Source organism: Thermobia domestica, chromosome 1 (genome assembly GCF_964235325.1).
Source record: "Thermobia domestica chromosome 1, izTheDome1.hap1.1, whole genome shotgun sequence".
Taxonomy (NCBI): domain Eukaryota; kingdom Metazoa; phylum Arthropoda; class Insecta; order Zygentoma; family Lepismatidae; genus Thermobia; species Thermobia domestica.
Window position 1 is genome coordinate 123,338,409 of NC_137454.1, and position 18,671 is coordinate 123,357,079.

General features: G+C 36.2%; 1 protein-coding gene and 1 long non-coding RNA gene across 4 annotated transcripts in view; both read right to left on the reverse strand.

Annotated features, from left to right (window-relative positions):
- neur (E3 ubiquitin-protein ligase neur) overlaps positions 1–18,671 on the reverse strand; it is a 292,329-nt gene that overhangs the window by 167,329 nt on the left and 106,329 nt on the right. The window lies entirely within an intron of this gene.
- Positions 9,349–16,271, reverse strand: LOC145666578 (uncharacterized). Its single transcript, XR_014127787.1, has 3 exons — positions 16,178–16,271; positions 15,230–15,415; positions 9,349–9,483 (listed from the first exon to the last, which is right to left on the reverse strand). It is a non-coding gene; the product is annotated as an uncharacterized LOC145666578 (long non-coding RNA).

Sequence of the window (18,671 nt, forward strand, 5' to 3'; positions counted from 1 at the left end):
TGTCGCAGAGGTTTTGACCTCAGTAAAGTATGAACTGATATCTTTCTTCAAGCAGCAACTGACGCACTATCAACCCAGAATGATTACAAAGAACTTTTACAACTTGCTCTCATATTTTTTGGCGAAGTTTTTCCAGGCGGTATCACTTTCTACGTTCCTGGAGTCTACCATTATGTATAATGGATGGCGAAATTGATTTTTGCCTGAAGATGTATCTCTTTCGGTGACAGCTTCAGCTTACATATCGTGAGTTGAACGGGCTTCGCAACTTCAACATATTTGTCGTCGCAGTGTATTTGAAGGCATGGTATTTCTCTCCTCTTGCGCTTTCAGCTCCCAGGAATGACCTGAATCTTTTAAGACGCATCTATTTCTATAAGAATGTTACTGCAAAAATTGCAGAAACAGCAGTGTACAGCTTCTCACAACATCTGTCGCATTTGAGCGAACCACTTATTGGTCTCAGTTTCTTTGATCCTGAAGTCCCGACAGAAGTGAAGAAAGACATGGTTGCAGTGTTATTTAGGGATGGAAGTGAAGAACAACAACTTGTGCACTTAAGATATGAGGACACCACGAAGGATAAAGCACTTAGTGACTTCGTTTCCAGGAACACCAGAAAGCTGTTAGAAGCACTGGAGATCTCCATGGACTTTTTATTAGAAAAGCCTGAAAACATGGGAAATGAACGATACTTTCCTTGAGGCTCGAGAGCGTGTGAAAGCTCTGCATGTTGTAAATGATCTGGCAGAACGAGGAATTGCTCTGATTCAAAACTTCAACGGAAAACTGACTAATCCGGAAGATCAGGCCCAATTTCTTCAAGTTGTAGAGCAGTATAGAAAGATATTCTCTCATCCCAAGTAAATTGATTCTCAGTCAAAGCATTTTTTTTTTTTTTTTTTGCTTGTTTGTTCTGTTGAATATACTTTAGCAAACTTAAATACTGAAAAAATATACATTCGTAAAAAATATTACTAAAGGATGTTTCCAAACATATTTTTGAATTTATACATTTTAGTCGTTTTAAGTGAATTAATGGATGCGTTGAGCGACCACTAAATATTGGGTAATTGTTTCAAAACTTTTGTAGTAAACATTTCAGATAACAAAAAATAAAATTTTACCCTGAGACCATTAAAAATGCAAAAGTGAATTTTGGTTGCCACCCTAAGCTCCTAGCGCCGAAGCATTTCGTACTTTAGGAACGTATTACTTCATTTACGCTGTTGAAATTTAGTTTTTCAATCTTTTCCGACAACCCCTTCTTTCTAATTATTTGTCACCTTACCCTCTCTCCCGATGACCACAGAACAAAGACTCTGACTTGAAAGATCCTGGTATGCTTACTACACAATTGTCATCTCTTTTCTATAATACTGTTTCAATCAGCACCATCTTCCTCTACCCCACAGCGATATTTTGCAATACCCATTGAATTCCTATCTGTGCTCGAATAACTTCGCCCCAAGAACACATACGTATATATGACTTCTCCAACGCTCATACCGCTGTCTTTGAATTTCATTTATGTTTTATGGAATCATTAGCAATTTCACTCTATTGACTCTTTTGAAGAGACATTAAATGTGTTGCCCTTACTTTTGTATTTACGCATATCATTTAACAATTATATCGTTTTAGGAACCAGCAGTAGGATATAGGTTATTACAAAATTTCAAATAAGGGATAATAAACCAACAATGAAGTGCACTTCTAGATATCTAAGCATCAGATGAAGTATGCTTTTGCGAAATACTATCGGTGACTCATTGGAGAAGTTATTTTTGGATAAAGGGAATCTTAATAATAAACGGTTCCCCCCCCTAAATGGTTTCCTGGCCCCCTAAAATGACCAGCTTTTAAAACATCATAGTAAAATTATCTCGCTTCATTCATTCAAAAGTAACAAAGTTTATTGACAATAATTTATGGTAAAATAGTATGGAAAAATATTGTTTTTCCATATCGATCGAAAAATAGTATAGTATCTCTTCCTTATACAGATTGAAAAATAGGACACTTTTTTGTGGCAGCAGATTACACAATTTGCTGCGATTTATATTTGACAGTTTGAAGACAAACGTTTTAACAAGGTACTACAAATACATCCATAAAACAAAGGTACTAAACTGATTTGTAAGTACAGTATATTTTGTGTGTTTTAAAAGACACAGAGGCAGTGATGAAAATTTTCCGATTCATAAAAGCATACTCCACTTATTCCTACATCGTTGTACAGCCGTGGTGTGAGGTGGAAAATTTTCTTCTATACTTTTCCGGAAAATTTTCCGTTCTTAACAAATATCAGTGATCAAGTAACAGTTCCTCAGTATTCATAAAATTGATTGAAATCATGTATAAAAATGTTAAAAAGTGAAAGATCTTTTAAAGAATCTGAAAATTTTCATGGCTCAGACAATTTTCAGTACTACACTGAGAAAAAAAAAATGTAGGTGGCATACTTAAAAACGTAGGTTACATTCGTAATTCCTGTAGTTTCTGGACTTAACGTACAACCGTATATAACATCCTGCAGCAAACGTATAGCTGAAGAAGTATGTATTATACAAACTGTCTGCATAAGTGCAATGACGTCATTCGTATGACGTAATCTTCAATAACAAGTATATACGGAGGTGATATCTAGCTTTGTGACGTCAGGATCGTATGTAGCATGTGGGTTAATAATGACGACACACACTGACTATCAGGACGGAGCATAATTTCAAGAAGTATACAATATACGTTCTGTACGTGTGTTTCTTGCGTTCAACCCCGAGACAGCATCTATATTGTACTTGTGCCCCGTACGTACGACTAGATACAGTATACGTATTGTACGTATGTATTATACAGATTTTCCTTATGTCGCACACAGCTTGTCCCGATACAGCATACAGAATATCCGTATGCACCATACAGAGTGCACATATGTAGCTTACAGACTGTCTGCATGCAGCATATAGATTATACGTATGTCGCGTACAGGTTGGCCATATGTAATGTATGGATTGGATGTATGTAGCTTATAGATTGTCCATATGAAATATACGGATTTTACCTGTATCGCATACGTATTGCCCTTGTTGTAATATATGGATTGGACATATTCAGGATCTAGATTGTACGTATAGTGCACCATTATTGAAGTGCTGCAACATACTGAGAAATGCATGATACATTCTTACTGTAATGTTGTCACATATTGTTTTTCTCTGTATGGAAACAAAAATAGCTTAAAATATGGTTGATCTCCATTGTGCCAATAATAATAAAATTAACAATGCTACACTTTTCAAATCTTAGTTTAGAGCAGTGAAACTGTCGAAAGAAATGTATTTACCTGCAGGGTGTCCTGTAAGTTTGGGCTTCCTGCTAATTCGTTGGAAAGCTACTGCAAAGCCAAGTGTTGAAAAGTGACACAAGCGTTAATTTTAAAATTATGGGCACAAAGAAGGTTAACCATATGTTAAACTATTTTCGTTTTCATACAGAGTAAATCAATATGTGATATATTACTGTAAGAATTTATCATATGGTTTGCAGTTAGTTGCAGCACTTCAACAATAATGCAAAATGCACAGTCATATACAATCCTATATTCAAACTCAAACAAGATTTACGTACAATCATTTATTAAGCTGTTATCATCCATTGCTTGTACGATATAAAGATTATTTTACTTCATTCTTTTCCTTAATAGTATCTTCTTCTAAAGTGCAGTTGTTACCACAAGAGGCCTGAATAGAATTTTCCAGAAATAACTTCTGTGTACATTTTAATTAACAGGTATCTTTATTTTTAATGTCACAATAATTAAAAGTATGCTGACAGCCGAAAACGTGTTCGCTCACAAGATGATTCCTACTCAGTACTCGCCATTAAAAATGCAACACCAAGAAGGAGACTGGGTGGCTGCACCAAAGTTCCCAGGCAGATACCTAATAGTAAGTGCAGAATATTCTTAAACGTCCGCTGTATTCGCTGTGTGACAACGTGGTGACAGCGGAGGCGTTGTGCAGCCATCGACTAAACATATTTATTCTTCCCTGCTCTAGACATTCTGCAAAATTTGGACTTTCCTGGATGCATCCTTCTTAGTGCAACATTTTAAGCAACGAGCAGTTTAACAGTCTCATACATTGCTTAAAGAGCAATGATTCTCAGAATTACTCGGAAGATATATATACACAATAATTTAAAACGGTTATTTCAAACTTTGCAATTCAAAGCACGAAAAGAACTATACATAAAGGAACACTGATTTTAGCCAAATAGTAATTAGTAAACTCAATCACACTCAGTACCATTAGTTGCTTGGTGTTATCCGTAAGTCAGAGATCACGGTATCTAATTTCGTGTAGATTTTTGCATTTGTTTAACGCTAAAAATGTATTTTATCGCTAATTGAACCCAGTACCATATATATACCGACAGGACCTACCTTAGTCACAAGGTGACATGAGTGATACACTAAACTATTCGATTAACACCTGCGGCCTTGTCAACACTAGATAAAGTTACAAAGTGATCAAGTAAATACGGAATATAGTTCATACAAAGTATAGCGATGTATGAAGTCTCCGTTTCATATGACTTGGACAAAGGATACATCTGAAATAGCAACAAAGAAATATATAATGTTTTCTCTGGATAATTTGGATTAGTCCAGAATTCAGAGACGTATTGGTAAGTCCAACTTTTTTTTTCTTTCTTTCTTCGGATTCCCAATAAAACAACACCTTCGCTAGACATGTTCAGTATACACATTGCCTTACATACAGAACAATACATTAGTTATTAATGCATGTCTGAAATAATAGTGCTTCGTATATAATTTTACTTCATCCAATCGTAATAGCACAAAGATAAAAAATATTGCGAGGGATAATGTTCTTATTACAGAGAAAAAGAGTTGAAATGACTTAACACTAACAAACATTTTCTTTAAACAGAGATAATATTTTATTCTAATTTATGGGAGAAAGAAATAATTTGTAGTACAGTATCTTTATTAGGGTTATATATTCGTACAAAAGAATGTAAATACAATTGGGTCTGTCTTCAGAAAGGACGTACTTTTAGCAACAACCTACACTGCTTCTTTTCACTGCCTTCCAAGCAGAATCCTGGTTTTGTTTTGATGCACGAAATACCTGAAACAAAAATCAGAAAATATTTAAAATATTAAATTCAGTGTGCTTAACTTGGTTGTACTTAACAATACAAAGTATCTTAACATTTTTGAGATTAAATGGACAAAATCTATTCGGTCAGGTATGGACTTTTGGGTTGCACGTAGAAAAACTAAAGTGTTTATTGATGCTGAACAACTCAAAATGTATTACTATTCAAAAGTAAGTGGGTACCCCAATGGTGTTTGGGGTACCATGGGGTACCTAATGTCTGTATTTTTTAGATATGTGGAAATGTATGTCTCTAAAATGTAAGGAACTGACATTTGTTTACCTAAAACCTCAACTCGGTAAGCCTTAGGGATATTGAGATATGGGAAAATAAAGAGCGACACCATAGAAGTGTGGGGTTTGCGTACTAGGTGGTGCAGTTTCGGAAACGTAATTACGAGGGCTTACAACACCTCAAAAGTAGTTACAATTAAATACACTACACACGCCCTCATGGGGGTTTTCGGGTACCATGACATTCGCAGAACTCTCATTTCTAAATATTCTAAAATATGTCTTAATAACGTTTTAAAGAACGTTAGAGGTGTGTGTTTACCGAAACCGCAAGTCGGTACGCCTAACAGTTACCGAAATATGGTGAAATAAAAAGCGACACCATAGGTACGTGGAGCTTGCATATTAGACAGTACAATTTAGAAATTTAATTAAAATATGACTATCAAGATATTGTCAAATAAAGGGAGGATCCATATAGTTATGGGGTTTTCGTGTTACGTGGTAAAATTTCCGAAACCGGTCATGGAAAGTTAATAAGCATCAGTAGCAATTTCATCTTAAAATAATTAGGTATTTCCATGGAGTTTAAGAACATCATGGGGTCTACCAAGATTAAATTTTAAAAGCTTTGTAAAATATATTTTGACATTTGTAAAGAGTATTAGAAATATGTATTTACCTAAAACTTCCAGCTAGTACATCTAGCAGCTACAGAGACAATAAAAGCGTATTAGATCTTGAAATTTCAGAAAACAATTATTGATCCTAACAAAATTTAAATAAGATGGTACTTCTATGGGTTAAGTGAGTACCTCAGACTAGTCAGTACAATTTCGATCGAAAGGTGAATTCAGCTCTAAATTTTCTTTGGACAATTCCAAGCGTTTATCGGGCTCTGAAATAAAGTGAACATTTTTTGTCAATATCTAATATAGCAAGCGAGATATAAGGAATTATGCATTTTATGACGTCGTAAAAATAGAGACCCACATGGATTTGTACTTTTGAGTATTTGCTGTAAGAAGAAAATTCAGAAAACAACCGTATATACCTTAATAGACAATTAAATGGGCGGGGGCACGGGGGCTTAGTGGTAGAGTGCTTACTTCTGGTGTATTGGGTTCTTGGTTCGATCCACGGTCAAGTCAGTTTGTAGTGCACATCGTATTCGTGGGTTTTCTCGGGGTACTCCCTTTCCTCCCACCTTTGCATTCCATCAATTCTGTCAACAACATTCACTTGCTTTAATCATAATCTCCCTGAGACTAAAATGCGTAATCGTGGGTCGCTACACTGAAATATTTCCTTTTATTTAATTTTAAAATTAAATAGGGAGTTAAGTATGATCGTATCTCTACGGGTTAAGTGAATACTCCAATAGTTTCTGCAAAAAAGATTAGTTAAATACCCTACCACTAAGCTACTGTGTCCCCGCCCACTGAATTGTCTATTAAGGTATATACAGTAGTTTTCTGAATTTTTTTTTCTTATAGGAAAGACCCAAAAGTACAAATCCGTAAAGATCTCTATTTTTACGTCATAAAATATATAATTCCTTATATCTTGGTTACTATCTTAGATATTGACAGCGAATTTTCATTCTTTTGCACAGCTCGATGAACCCTTGGAATTGCCTGAAGAAAACCTAGGACTGAACTAATCTTTCGATCGAAATTGTACTCAGGTACTCATTTAACCCATAGAAGTACCATCTTATTTAATTTTGTTGCCACCAATAATTGTTTCCGAAATTTCAAGATCTCGTACGCTTTTATTTCACAGTGTTTCTCCAGATGTTAGATGTACTAGCTGGAAGTTTTGGGTAAACACATATTTCAAATACTGTTTACAAATGTCAGATTATATTTTCAAAAGCTTTTAAAATTTAATTTTGGTAGACTCCATGATGTTCTAACACTCCATGAAGATATCTAATTACTTTAAGATGAAATTGCTACTGGTGTTTATTAACTTTCCATGACCGATTTCCGAAATTTTAGCATCTAACACGAAAACTCCTTAACTGTGTTGGTCCTCCCTTTATTTGACAACATCTTGATAGCCGTTAGTCATATTTTAATTCAATTTCCGAATTGTAGCGTCAAGTATGCCAGCCCCACATACCTATAGTTTATTTTCCCATACCTCGGTATCCATAAGGCTTACCGAGTTGCAGTTTTCAGTAAAAAAAAAAAAAAAAAAAAAAGTTCTTTACACTTTAGAGACATGTATTTCCATATATCTAAAACGCAGAAATTAAGTACCGCATTGGAACCCCATTGGAGTACTCACTTACTTTTGCATAGCAGGGTAAAAACGCCAGTGGTTCTCACTTTAAGGTTGAAAACACTATTTTGTCTCTTCTCTGAGCATCGTGAATCTGTCGGAGCTGTACCATAGTTGGAAAGACTCACTGATCCTTCCTATAACGACCATGTAGTTAGAATTAAAAAAAGGAGTAGCCGTTGGAGGAAAAACAATATTTTAAAATCCTTGCACCAATAGTCGTCACCTTAAAATCAAAATGTTCCAGTAGTAGTCAGTATTTTCTACCAGTGTTCGTCACTCAAATAACTTGACATAATTCATTCAAAAACGCACTGTGTATCAGTTTAGGGTTAAGAATACAATATAAAGTAGTAAGCTTAATAACTTTGCATCACTTTTAGCACTCAAGAAATAAAATAAAAACGTTTTTACATACGTTTTAAAGCAATTTCAGAGAGAAAAATGTTAACTGAATTCAAAAGTTAACTGTATATCACTTCCACGTTAAGAGTACAATATTAAATACTATGTTTAATAACTATACGTCACTTTAAACTCTCAAGAATGAAAATAAACGTTTGTACATACATTTTAAAAACAATCTGAGAAACAAAATAAGTTAACTGAATTCAAAATTTAATTATACATCACCTTAAGCTTAAGAATACACTATAAAATACTGAGATTAATAAAAAATGATATCTTTAAGTTTAACGTCCCACGGTTATGCCGGTTAGGCTAAAGGAGACGGTGATAATGAGAAATGAGTGAAATGAAAGTGGGAGGAAACGGGAGAACCCCGAGAAAACCCACGAGCACGGTGTTTGTTCACTACAAAGTCCACACGGCGCGAGTTGGGATCGAACCAGGGACCCCAAGCACCGGAGGTGAACGCTCTACCACTGAGCCACTGCGCCCCCCTGAGAATAATAACAATGCATTACTGAAGAATGAAAACAAAAATGTTTTAGCTACCTATATTGTATTTACATGTTACCGGTATTTCTCACTCTTTTTTTTTTTTTTTTTTTTTGATACCTCATGATCAAGTGTAGGGATGCGCAAGAGAAAAGATTTGAGATTGTCTCCTCTCGAAAAGGGGCCGCGAAAGTTATGTCTCGTCTCGAAAACTGGATCCGTTTCTATTGGAAGAGCTCTATCTCGTCTCGAATTTCGTAACAAAAATTCTGTCTCGTCTTGTCTCATGCGCATCCCTAATCAGGTCCATAGCCAAAAACTTCATTTCGGAGGGGGTCCGATAGGGCTTTGGGATATCCGAATTTAGATATAGATAATCGATATCGACAAACTATCGAAACTTGTTCGAAATATCGAAAAATACAGCAATATCGAAATATAAACAATATCAAAAATCGAAAATATAGAAATATGAAAGAGATCAAAAATATGGATATATCGATCAAAAATGGATATATGATCTTGGAATACGATTTGGTGGAATAATGAGGGAGAAAAATAATCATTGATTAAATATTAAATTGAAAAGAAATAAGAGCCTGACGCTCAAATACTTATCTATCCGGCACCCATCTTGATCCCCATAAAATATCATGAAGTGCTTGATTTATTCTAAACCCAATAATAGTAATAGTAATTTAACAATAAACACAGAATATATAATTTACGCACCTTGAAATGTAGAAATTAATGATTGTAATCCCCAGCTTTCCAATAGACGTTTGATTTCTCCAAATGAAGATTCGGATATCTTGTTTCTTCTCAAGCAATAATGGGTTACAATAATCAGTTGCAGTCCAAAGCCAAGTCACTAAGTTAAGCATGAAAATAAAGAATTCATTAGTTAGATGCACACAAAATCCTACGCATGTAAATCCGAATCTACTTGTATTAAATTGTAAATTTAAACAAACTAAATTATACTACTTTGGAAAGCGTCTCCAAATATAATGTTTTCATTCTAAAGTGAAGGAATTTTTAAAATCGGATGACCCGTTGGCGCTGTACACTCTCTATGCGCCCAATGTGAAATGAAAATGCAACATTGCCATTTACCTGGACCCACAACATAAGTGAGTGAAGTTACTGTCTTTTACGCTAACATGTCGATGGCCAGCCCCCGTTTCAAACAGTAACTTCATTCACTTATGTTGTGGGTCCAGGTAAATGACAACGTTGCATTTTCATTTAAAATTGGGTGCATAAAGAGTATACAGCACAAACATCTCGTCCGAATTTTTTTAAAAAAGTGTTCACTTTAGATTGAAAACGTCATATTTCGAGATGTTTTTCCTCTTACATTTTGTTGTAACTCTGATAATAACAGAGTTACCCTATATCAGGGAACGTTTGAGACATCCTGTATACATCATAAGAAGTTCCTTTCTAAATTCTACACGGATGTGGTTTCATTGAATATGAGGTGGGTGATACACATTAGGCCTTTTGGGAGTACGTCACACGGACGACCGTAATTTTGTGTTCAAAATTTTTATGAACTGATGGGATATGTGATACATATGGCCACGGGCTAGAATTTTCTCAGTATGTTAAATATGCAATCAGATTTCATGCAGCTTAATTTGGTGAAAAGCTATTGCCAATTGAACGTTACATTTACCTATTTCTTGCAGATGTTGAACCATGCCGTTAGCACGTGAGGAATGGATCGAAATAATCAAACTGTGGGGCGGGAGGAGTATATGTGCAGTGGTTGCCGATTGCAGAGTCATCCACAATGTGACTCTGTGTCACATGTTTCAGTGTCACAGTAATTAACTAAATTTGAGAAGACGGGCACATTCGTGAACATACATCGTAGCTGTTCAAACTCGCGGAACCTTTTTCCTTCCCCATTTTGAACCGGTACATGAAAATGCCATTTTTTCCATGTTTGCCTGCGCCGATTTTGAAAATTCCTTCACTAATCGACTTCTCTCGTCGAGTACTACAAGAATCAGTTAAAATCTAGGGGGCCCTTTTTTTCTTCCCCATTTTGAACTGATACATGAAAATGCGATTTTCTTCATGCTTGCCTGCGCCGATTTTGACAATTCTTCACTAGTCGATTTCTCTCGTCGAGTACTACAAGAATCAGTTAAAATCTCGCGGTTCTTTTTCATTCCCCATTTTGAACCGGAACATAAAAATGAGATTTTCTCCATGTTTGCCTGCGCCGATTTTGAACATTCCTTCACTAGTCGATTTCTCTCGTCGAGTACTACAAGAATTAGTTAAAATCTCGCGGGCCCTTTTTTCTTCCCCATTCTGAACTGATACATGAAAATGCGATTTTCTTCATGCTTGCCTGCGCCGATTTTGACAATTCTTCACTAGTCGATTTCTCTCGTCGAGTACTACAAGAATCAGTTAAAATCTCGCGGGCCCTTTTTTCTTCCCCATTTTGAACTGATACATGAAAATGCGATTTTCTTCATGCTTGCCTGCGCCGATTTTGACAATTCTTCACTAGTCGATTTCTCTCGTCGAGTACTACAAGAATCAGTTAAAATCTCGCGGTTCTTTTTCATTCCCCATTTTGAACCGGAACATAAAAATGAGATTTTCTCCATGTTTGCCTGCGCCGATTTTGAACATTCCTTCACTAGTCGATTTCTCTCGTCGAGTACTACAAGAATCAGTTAAAATCTCGCGGGCCCTTTTTTCTTCCCCATTTTGAACTGGTACATGAAAATGCGATTTTCTTCATGCTTGCCTGCGCCGATTTTGACAATTCCTTCACTAGTCGATTTCTCTCGTCGAGTATTACAAGAATCAGTTAAAATCTCGCGGGCCCTTTTTTCTTCCCCAAGCCAATATTTTTGTATATTTTGAATGTATTCAAGTATGGAACAAAAGTATTATATAATTCCCGTAGTAGGCTTCTCAACTTAATATTTTTCAACTTAAATTTTATTTATTTTAATTATTTATTTTCTTGTGACACAATATTTAATTGCAATCGTTCATTGGGTAGAATATAAATATAGTATTCTTAAAATTTATGTGTTCTCGTACTATTAGTTTCTTCCACTAGACCTGGAAATTGCAAAATTAATACCTGGAAAACCTGGAAAATTCAAGGAAATTGAGTTCCATATTTATCTATGAACACTGCTATTTACAATTTTTTTCGAATAGGGAGAACTGTACAAAAGGGTGTTTTAGGAATGGTATAACAATAAGTTTCTGAGAGTGTTGTTCGAAATGAAATCTTTAAGTTTTACGTCCCACTATTATACTGGCTAGGCTAAAGATAACGGGGTGTTGTTCGGTGGGGTCAATGTTGCCAATTTTGGGTAAAGTCGCTAAATAAGGGGAATTCGACCTCAACGATAGCGTAGGTTGACCATAAAATTTTCAGTTAAAAACGGGACAGGTTCTTGCAACCCTAGACTTTTAGATCTACCTTTGTTCTTATCAGTGCCTTGATATCAGATTTCCTCCTCTCTCTCTTTGTTACAGAGCGGGTACTTATGAAAAAGAAAAGACACGTTGAAATTTGTTCAACACACAACCAACTGCTAAAACCTCTGCTGCCTTTCGAGCAGTACTGTAAACTATAGAGTATGTTTAATATAGGGAATTTCAGTTCAATTTTTGCCTCTTAATTATTAATACTTTTAAAAGGAGTAAAAGTACTGGGTTTGTTATTTACTTCTTTCATTTACATAAAACGGGACGAATACTAGTTTTTTCCATCTACTGACGGAACGGCCGGAACACGCCCCTAAAACGGGACTGTCCCGGTCAAAACGGGACGTATGGTCGCCCTACGATAGCGACAAAAAATATTTTTTCCGATTGGAGACTTTTTTGGGGTGATTTTTAAATGACGATTTATCTACTTACACATTTAGCGACTTTTTGCTGCAAACAAAATGTTCATCTGTAGAAAAGCATTATTAGTTCAAAACAGATTTTACGTTCTTTTTTTCTGTTTGTTTTAATCAGCGCAACTGATGAAGAGTTTGGAAATACAGCGTACTCACTGCCCCACAATCCTGCATTGTTATGTTACCCTTGCCCTCTAACGAAGAACAACTACAAACTTGATGTCCTTTAGTTCGCAGAGTTTCCGTTGAGAGACACACGTAATACATCATTACCGATAGCAACAAGATTAGCTATAGATGCGTGAATAAAGGCGAAGAAGATGTTTGTTATATTTGCCCTTTGGGGTCTTTTAATTATTCTGCACTTTTTCTTTTACAAAAAAATTGCTTAACGTAAGTACTGTAGTGTTAATTATTTCGGTATTTTGACCACAATATGAACAAAAGTACCCGAAACAACCTGAAATGATCCCTGAATTAAAGGATTGGTTGCGCCCTGTTCTACAAAGATGTGAGTAGAACCAGCGGCGCAAATCTATCTTCAACATTGGGGGGGGGGGGGTAAGACCGTTACCATACTTTTTTTGGCGATGTCCGAAATACTTATGAAGTTGAAAAACAGAGTTGTCTTCAGCGTTGGGAGGCTTCAGATTTGAGGCTTATTCTGGGGGACATCTATTTTATCTCACGTTCCTTTGTAGCAATCGGACAAAAATAATCAAATTTCTCCCAAAAAACACATTTCAAATCGGATTATTGGGGAGAAGTCCCCCTCAGTTCCAGGATTGGAGGGGACATGTATCCGTCATCCCCCCCCCCGGATTTGCGCCAGTGAGTAGAACATATTGTTTAGTTTACATCTACAACTTTAAAACAATGCTTATAGACAATGCATTTCTCGAGTATTTTTTATAGCGACTTTTCACCCAAAATTGGAGTCGTCACCTCTCGTTTCGCAAACTTATTGCCAACATTTTGGAAACTGGTTGCGAAGAGAGCTACAATGGATGAGTCGAGTTATTTCGTCGCTTCCGCTGTGAACCTAAGTACAAGATTCCAAAGAGATTAAGAAAAAATGAAATGAAACCTTTGAATGGTGGAATGGTGGAATGAAGAAAGTGACAGGAAACGGGAGAACCCCGAGGAAACCCACGCACACGGTGTTTGTCCATCACAAAGTTCATTTGACGGGGGCTGGGATCGAACCCGGGACCCGAAGTATCGGAGGTGAACGCTCTACCACTGAGCCACCGCAGCTCTTAAGAGATTAAGAGTCACAAACATAGTCACTTTCAATTTTGTAATATATATAGGTCTATATATTGCATCACTGACTGATAACTAAAATCCTTGGATTGTATATATAAAAGTCGCCCCCTGCCCGTAAAAAGCTTCATTCGAACTCGGAATCGAACAATTGCATCTGTAAAACAGTGCTGAGTTGATTTTAACGTTCCTTTCAGCAGCAAGGCTGTATGAGACGTGGACCTACAGATTAACGTGAAATCCGAACCACATAAGCTCCGGCCGGGAATCGAAAAAATGAAATGAAATCTTTGAGTTTTATGTCCCATGGTTATGCCGGTTAGGCTAATGGAGACGGTGATGAGTAATGAATTAAATGGTGGAATGAAGAAAGTGGGAGGAAACGGGAGAACCCCGAGAAAACCCACGCGCACGGTGTTTTTCCACCACAAGGTTCACTTGGCGGGGCTGGGATCGAACCCGGGACCCCAAGCACCAGAGGTGAACCTTCAACCACTGAGCCACCGCGGCCCCCGGCCGGGAATCGAACCCGGGTATCCCACGCCAAAAGCGTGTTCACTAACCACTTAGCCACGAGGGAGCTCATCTGTAAGGCAGTGTAAGCAAACAAAAAACCGCACACTGGATGTTTGCGCAACTGAGGATCAAAACATTCTCAATGGAGTATGAGAAATAGTTAACGTCAATCAAAGTGTGCTTTTGCTTATTCATTACTTCGTTAATACTTAATTCCTTCTAGAAATAGTGAAACTATACTATGAAGAAACACTAATAAACTAATAACAATTACGTTGTATTTCTTACCACACCACGAAAGTAATATACCATTTTTACCACCCATAGAATTTGAACCTCGTACTATACTGCATTAGTCACGCCGTAACGAAAGCTGAAATTCAAACACCTGGCACTCGTAGCTGTTGAAGCTGTGTTGTAGCTACCTGTATATCACGCGGCCTGCGTTGGTACTCCTCAACATAAGTACCTCACAGCCCAAAGCCAGGAAACATCACAGACAGAAGACAGGAGCACAAGCAGTGCCTGACACTTCACGAACTCAAACCCGCCAAGACTCAACTCAACATGACCTTCAATTACGTTATAGAAACCAAACCAATGCTAAGGCACAAACTTACCAACTTCCTATATGAAAACACAAGAAAAAAAATCTAACTTTTTTGGTTCCAAAGTGATGACATAACAATAATACTAAAAAGGTTTTAATTTTCAGTAACCCAAACATTAATTAACTAGGGAACATAACAAAGCAAAAATAAATAAAAATAAAAATAAATTAAATTAAAAAATAAAAATCTGACAAGTAAACTCTCCCTGACTACTTTTTTTTTTAATTTCAGTGAGGCTGTAAAATATGTCAATATCTTCGTAAAATATATATATTTCAATGTAAACAAGTTCTTTAAACAAAAGAAAGCTTTGTAGTAGAGCGCTTACCTCTGACGCGTTAGGTCCCTGGTTCGATTCCTGCTCCCGACAAATAGGCTTTTGGTGAACACTGTAGGTGTGGTTATTCTTAAGACTTTCCAGTTTCCTTACATTTTCTTGATTCCACCATTATCATGTATCTCATCTCCCCCTCACCTTCTCTCTTACATTGATGTACAATCATGGGGCGTTAAACTAAAAGAAAAAAAAAATCTTGCAAATATCCTAGTAAAAATGAGTTTTCTAGACTACACAAGTGGCCCCGCGTAGGATAGTCGCTAGCGCTCTCGCCTTCGGTGCGAACGGTCCCGGGTTCGATCCCAGGGGAGAACTCGGTCGAAAAAGTATCAAAAGATTTTAAGTCCAGCCATCCTGAATGAGGTTTCCTTGGGTTTTCCTCATTCACAGCAGGCAAATGCCGGAGTGGTACCTAACATATAGGTCCCAGGCCGTTTTCTTCCTTCCCCAATCCTTTCTTCCCTTCCTTTCCCAATCCTTTCTTCCCTTCCTTTCCCCGGATAGTGTACTCACCGAGGAAAGTCATTCCTCATATGTGACGGAATAACAAGGCCATTGATGTCGAAAACCCAGAAATCTAAATCCTAAATCTTCACTACACAAGGAAATTTTCGCGCTGAAAACGGTTTATTAGCAATTATGTTAAGCAGTCCTGTAGTAAATCTGCACCAAGTAATAAATCGTCACATAAAACGGAATGAATAAACGCATAACATTCATTTTGCTACCTTGAAACGTAAAATGTTTCAAAACATTAATATTCAAAGATTTCTCAAAATTCAGATACACCCATTCCATTCTTCTCAATCATTAACGAGTTACAATAGTATGAATTGTCATAAACTACATTACTTAGTACTATATTAAAGCAAGTTACACTAAAAGAATATATAATTAATGGAATATTTAACTAAAATAATAGTTAACTATTGTACTTACCCAGGCTTTTGTTTCCTTCCTCTCTTCTTTTCCGTTTGTAAACAACCTCGTTTCGCAAGCAAAAGACGGTAGTTCAATGACGTCAGCCATGGCGAAAGAAAGAGTGTCTATAGGCGGTCACGATCTCACACACAGATGGACGTATATAATATATAGCTGACGTATGAAACATACGTATACGTATGTAATATACAGAAGATTGTTAGATGTCAGATATCCTGCAGCAGCATAATGTAACATCTAAGCGGGTAAAAGGCAATACCTGTGTAGCATATGGATAAAGTACGCTCCGCACAGATTTCCTTAGTAAACATAACGAATCCTTGTATTTGTACAATATACCGCTGTCCGGATAATGGATTTTTCTCAGTGTATGTAGGAACAAGTGAAACAGTGTTTCATAAATCGAAATATTGTGTGTCTTGAATGGAAATATTGAAGAACTTTTTATGAGTCGGAAATTTTTCATCATTTTGAAGCAAAAAGTAAAACAACTTTTTGTGAATCACAAAGTGTTATTGCTCTGTAGAAACAAATGTAAGGAATTTTCATGAATCGGAAAATTTTCATTATGATGTAGAAACAAGTGAAAACACTTTTTATAATCCGGACAGTTTTGGATATTATGTATAGTGATGTTAGGTGGAAAATTTTCCACTATATTTAACTGCATGTTGAGATATACAATTCCTCTAGAGGAAAATTAGACAGCAACAAATTATAATTTTCCAATTCGATTTCGGGAACGAGAAAATTTTCTATTTCAAGTTCGGAAGTAAAAATTTACATAGTGTTTCTCTCTCTCTCTCTCTCTCTCTCTCTCTCTCTCTCTCTCTCTCTCTCTCTCTCTCATATCAACTTATTTATAAATGTTGCAGAATGTAAATGTATAAAAGTAGTAAAGCTATGAGAAAAACCGTCTTATACGTATTAAATGACGAAATCTAATATTGTAAGATCAAAGGTGGATTATGAGGGAAGAACGCATTAAAGTTTCTGAAACATTCTTGAAATGAAGAATCGTTAGATTTTCACTTCATGAAACTTTTTAAGACAATATTTATTTCCAATAAATTTTACGGCTAAACAACGATGTAGGAATAAGTGAAGTATGTTTTTATGAATCGGAAAACATTCATGACTTTTAATAAATTGAAATTTTAAATAATAGAATGGGATATTTGTACTCTACGAACTCATGTTCTCTGCATTTTGAATAAACACACACATACACAGAGAGAGAGAGAGAGAGAGGAGTTGAGTTGATTTTGAGGTTAACGTCCCTTTCAGCAGCGAGACTATATAAGACGGGACCACCTAATTAACGTGAAATCCGAACTACATGAGCTCCCGCTGGGAATCGAAGCCAGGTCTTCCATGCCAAAGGCGCGTATGCTAACCGCTTAGCAACGAAGGAGATCGCAGATGAAGAGAGAGAGAGAGAGAGAAACACTGTGTAAAAGTTTACTTCCCAACTTGAAATAGAAAATTTTCCGGTTCCCGAAAGCTAATTGGAAAATTATAATTTGTTGGTGACTAACTTTCGTCTACAGAAATTCTATTTTGTAGCTGAATATGCAGTTAAACATAATGGAAAATTTTCCACTTAACACCACTATACCTAATATCCAAAATTGTCCGGCTTATGAAAAGTTTTTTCCACTTGTTTCTACATTGTGATGAAAATTTTCCGATCTACAAAAATGCCTTTCACTTGTTTCTACAGAGCAGTAAAACTTTCCGATTCACAAAAAGTCGTTTTATTTTTTGCTTCAAAATGATGAAAATTTTCCAATTCATAAAAAGTTCTTCAATTTTTCCATATAAGACAGAAAACATTTCGATTCATGAAAAATTGTTTAACTTGTTCCTACATTCTACTGAAAATTGTCTGAGCCATGAAAATTTTCAGATTCTTTAAACGATCTTTCACTTTTTTACATTTCTATACATGAATTCAACCAATTTTATGATTGCTGAGGAATTGTTACTTGATTACTGATATTTTTTTAGAACGGAAAATTTTCCGGAAAAATATAGCAGAAAATTTTCCGAAATGGAAAACTTTCCGCGGAAAATTTTCCACCTCACATCACAACAGAATATGGAGAATTTGGTGAGAAACAATGCTTTTATTCAATTTGGATTTCATTCGCTCTCTTTTATTTCTACTCAGAGTAATAAAATAATTATGTTTTGATTCAGTCACGAATAATAAATAAATATTTTTGTCAGGAAACCATAAAGAAATTAAGTGAAATTTCAAAGAAAATCAATCTTGTGTAGATAGGTTCTGCATACAAGGTCTTAAATTTAAAAATAAAGGTAGCCAAGAAAAGTTTTGTTGCTTTTTCACCCACCACCTTCGAACATCGATATGTCACCTAACCTGGAAGATCAAAAATAGTCCCCATCAGCATCGACGACCTTCTGAAAACATTCTGGAAGGCCATGCAATCCATCGCGGTAGAACTTTGTGGGCCGTGAAACGAAG